The following is a 5,126-nucleotide window of genomic DNA, read 5'->3' on the forward strand; positions in this document are numbered from 1 at the left end:
AGTTATCCAAATCATACAGCATTGGGGACTGGTACTTTTACCAGAACCACACCGTCATCAGGATATATGGGTGTGAATTGCCTCCTTACAGACTACCCAGATATGTGCCTATGAGGCTGTTTGCCCTAGAATATTTCAGGCAGTTTGGCAACGTTGATGTGCTTCACTTTTCAGGCAAAGGTAAGAAAGCACAGTTGAAGGTCAGGAACCAACTTGGCCACTTTGTCTATAACAAGAGGGAGGAAGGTTGGAAAGAAGCAGACAGGATGCTTGAGTCCCTTGGCCTTCAAACCAGTTTCCTTTGGAAACCTTATGACCCAAACCACTTCATAACTTTGAGAAGGCTCAAATATAAGCTGTCTGGCTATGATCATGTAAAGATTCCTCACATTGAAAAATATGCAAACCAAGTAAAATGGAGGAGAGGTACCTTAGAAGAGCCTGTTACACAAGAAGAGTTGAATCAAAGAGCGGTGAGGAATCTAAAGAAGATGGCTGACCTTGAACTTTGTTCACAGGTGTTTTCCCTTCCAAGCACACAAGTGGGAGCAGTTGCATCCTCCTCGACTGCAAATCAGCAAGCACCCAAAGCCACTGAAGATATATCTAGCAAAGGCCAGGAAAAGGAAATGGAGACCGAACAGCCACCTCATGAGAAGGTGCAGCAACAACAGCAGCAGGTAGAACAACAACAACAACAACAGGAATTACAGCAAGAAGAAGGGCAGCATGACAAAGAGCAGCCCCCACAGCAAGAAGGGGCAGTGGAAGCCCCAAAATCCACTGAGCAACAGCCACAACAAACTGTGCCTCCAAGGCAAGAAACATCAGCTGAAGCATCAATCCTCCAAACTCCACAAAAGGAGGATATAAGCAGGAAAAGGGACAGAGAGACTCCCTTAACCACATCAATAAGTCATGGTGAGAAAAGACAGAGATTAAATCCTTTCTCTGAGGAGGAAATGCCAATAGGGAAGTCTCTGGGCATGGGCCCACCTAGTAGAGAAGCATCTGCCAGCTCCTTCCAGCAGGGACAAGACAGAACAATAGGAGGAGAAGTCAGCTCCTCAAGCCACCAAAGAGAAGCTGAAGGAGGAATCAAACATCAGTTCATAGACATAAAGATGAGGAATGAGCCAATAAAGATACAACTATACAATCATTTGTTGAAAATGGCTCCCACTAACCAGCAAAGACTGATGTCTGCGTATGATGTTAGTGAAGGCAAAATGATCATGAGTCGTTTCTTGCCAGCTGTAGCACAGCCCCAGTCTCCTGCATATTATATAAGGACTAATCTTGAGGTCCTTGCCAAGGACATCCACCCAATGGACAAAATTGAATTACACAAACAAACGGGTGAGATGGTGTATGCCTCCTTGGCGGACAAAACATTGGACAATTATAGGCTAGAAAATAGCCTTAATAATACAGCTGCCCAACTTGAGTTGGAGAGAGCATCCTCTCAAGCAAAGGACAACAGAATAAGGTCCTTAGAAGATATAATTATAGAGATTGGGCATGATCCCAAGGATATCAAGGGCATACAAGAAATATTGAAGTTAAGGGATGCAGACATGGCAGCTTTGAAGAGAAAGATCAAAATTCCAGCCACTATTCACCCTCAAACAGATGAAGTTGCCCAGCAGAGGCATGATCAAGATGCCACAGCTTTGCTGGTATCACTATATAAGAAGCTAATCCAGACTCAAGAAAAGCTGGGAGAATCAGAGGCTGCACAGGCAGCATTACAGGCAGCTTTGAAGCAAAAAGAAGAAGGTCAGACCTCCCAGCCTCCTCCTGAAATAATAAACCTTGAGGAAACTGCTCCAACTACTGTTCCTCCTCCTCAACAAACAGAACAAGCAGCACCATCCACCTCAGCACCACCACCAACAACAGAGCAGGCCCCAAGCCTGGACATGCAAAAGCTGAGAAATGAGATTCAGGCCTTGGAAGCACAAATGACAGAACTAAATGAGGCCAGAGAGAAACTAGCCAAGGTAAATGAAAGATATGACAAATCCAAGCAGACTGTGGCAGAAAAGGGCAGGGAAATAAAAGCCCTCAAAGACAGGATAAAGGAGCTAGAAAAGGAGCTCCAACTGGATAAAGTGGTGGCTGAGATCAAGACAGTGCTATGGGCCAATATTGGCCAGTCTATTACTGACCAATGGCAGTATATTGACACAATCCATGAGCAGTTGGAGCTCATTGGAAAAGCACAGAAGGAAATTCAGAGATCAAGGGCAGCTCTAGGCAATATGCCTGAAGTTGCCACCAGGATGATCAATGTGCTCAATAATAGAACAAGTTCTCAGTTAGCAACTATGGGAATTCCTAACAGGGCTGAGACTATCATGTTGATAAAAAGGGTCTTTACACTGAGAAACTTAGTGCAGACATTGGAGAGAAGGACCCAAGACATGCAGACCGAGGTGAACAGATTTATGGACAAATTTGTGGTACTGCAGAACAGAGGTCTCCCTGGCTTACTGAACAGTGCAGGGAAACTGCTTACCCATGAGCAGTATGCCAAGAGGGTCAATACATTCGCCACAAGTCAGATCACTGAAAGGCCCAGCACCTCAGAGGAAACAGGGCCAGCTACAGGGCAAAGTCTCTACAACAGAGTGGAGAATCTATTCTTTATAATGAATGAAATTACACACTTGTTTGAAATGCCTCCTAACTTCTATAAATACACAGAGGCAGATGAGACTATGGATGCAATTCTTAGGCATCAACTGCCCACACAGGAATGGTGGACAAAGGCAATACAAATGATTCTATAGACCAGGAAGCCATTCTTCAAATTTTTCATCAAAAAATACAAATTGGCATGCACAGGAAAACTTAGTAAAATCAGCATGCATGAAAAGATAAAAGCTGAGCCAACTCAGCAGAACTTTCGGCCAGCAAGTCAAGATGGACAGCTACAGGTGACAGGGCCGAAAAGTTACAGCAGAGCAGCCACATCAGCGCATTTTCCAGCATTTAAAGCAGATCATTCCAACCGACTCGGTGGCCTCCAAAGGCCAAAATATCTTCTGACTGATAGAAATGAGCATTGATGTTGTATTAAAAGCAGCAATAACTTCTTATCTGCTGTTCTGTACAAAGTTTATGAAACATTTATTTCTCAGATGACTCAGCACCTTAGATATTTTGTATTACCGTTTGTATATATTTGCCCCTCGCATAAGCTTGCAGGGGTTGTTGTTGATTTCTTTGGAAGACATCTCCTATGCTGTAACCTTTGCAGAGTTTAATAACAAAAGCTATGGAATTTCTGAAGCTCTGAGTTGTTTGAATGCGTTCACTGTGTTTTGTTGAAGTTTGCAGGATCCCTGTGCATCTCATATACAAATAAGTTTTCTGTAACTCTCTTCGTTTTGTGTTTCAATCTTTTACAACCCATAAATGTTTCTAAGTTCTAAATATTTAGCAGCAAAGAAGAAGAATAGCCTTCAGGATTTATTCATGGAATACCCTGAGCGTAATAGCTAGCCTAAAATACTATCATAACAGAGACAAATCATAAAGAGAGAGCCCTCTCTGATTATAGTTTGGCTAGAAACTGTAATCCAAAGATTGGTTAGTGGTTACCCCGGCCGTATTCCCTTGGGAGTCATAGGGAACAACCTGGGTGATAACACTACGGAAGATGTGTTTATCTGTAGATGCAAATTCCATGTAACACTCATGGGTCTTGGACTATCCTCATGACTCTTGGACTTTTAATATATTGTTTGGAGTTCTAAACATCTCTTGGACTTCTAAATGGCTTTTGGATTTCTCTATGATGACTTTTGTCCATATATGACTAAGTTACTTTTCATATACCACATATGACTCTTGGAATTACACGCATTACATTTTGTCCTTTTCATTGAATATACATCATTACATTCCACATGATGATGTGGCATATTGGCCACTATGACGAAACTTGTACAAGTTAAAACTTGACAATGATGTCATGGACTTCATTATGAGGTGGAAATGCCAAGTTGTATTCTTTGTTGATTTGTCTTCAATATCCATGAAAGGTATGATTGAAACTTCATTTGTATGAAAGGTTCTCTTTGTTGTTCATTTTCACCCTCCAAAGGGTCTTTGATCAATATCAGAATCCCCTGAGTCATCATGTAGTGTCTAATTTCTGTCTTGGTCCATAATCTGCTTCATGTCTCCATGATAGTTCTCTTTGGTGCTTCTTCTCCACAGGTGTTCTTTTATTTTTTATTCTTTCCATATAATTTGAGCATCACCTTGCCATTATAGGAAGGTACTCCTACCAATGAATATCATTCATGACAAAGAAAAATCAATCTCAAATATATCTATTCTATAACTATCTAGCTCATGGAATGATTAGCTCATGATAGGCATATGAGAGGGTCAAAAGAAGGAAGCTTGATTAGGGGGAACATTAAAACTTATCAATGGCTTAGAAAGGCTCCACTATTCAATTTTAATGTGACATGCACTATGAAGAGGAGCTCTCCTTGGTCCAGTGTAGTGGAGGAAGCTGAAGGGACAAGGTGGGAAGGATTCATGATTCAAGGTTACACCATGCGCACTAAAGAAAAGAGACGAAGAATTGAAAGTGTAGTTTGACCAGTCAAGGGTGAGAGGAAACCTCCTTCAGCCTTCCCTAATGCACCATGTGTTGAGGAATAAATCCTAAACAATCTTGAGCGGAGAGCACATTGAGGAAGAGGGAAGGTGAAAGCTTTAGGATTCAACACTATTCTATCCATTGAGAGGAAGAGGAGGCCTTACTTTGGAGTGTATTTTTCATCCTAGATTAGTGTAGTTTGACCCAATAGTGGGTGCTTGACCATATGGGGTGTGCTTTTCATTGAGGAGGCCATAAGAAGGAAATCACTTTGCCTAGGAGGGTTTTCACTGCACTGGGAGGTTAGGAGGGTCTTTTCATTGCATGTTTTACATATAAAAAAGGGTGGAAGAGGTCCATGCTACTCGTTAGGAGTGATATATGTGTCATGCAAGGAAGAGGTGACCAAAACTCAGTGTAGTGAGTCAGTATAAGAAAGAAGGGTTAGGTGACTGCACTTGTGAGGTTCATAATGTGCAGTAACTTTGAAGTGATCTCGAGG

Source organism: Pinus tabuliformis, chromosome X (assembly GCF_031772625.1).
Source record: "Pinus tabuliformis cultivar Carrire ecotype Pingquan chromosome X, CPIR1, whole genome shotgun sequence".
Lineage (NCBI taxonomy): Eukaryota > Viridiplantae > Streptophyta > Pinopsida > Pinales > Pinaceae > Pinus > Pinus tabuliformis.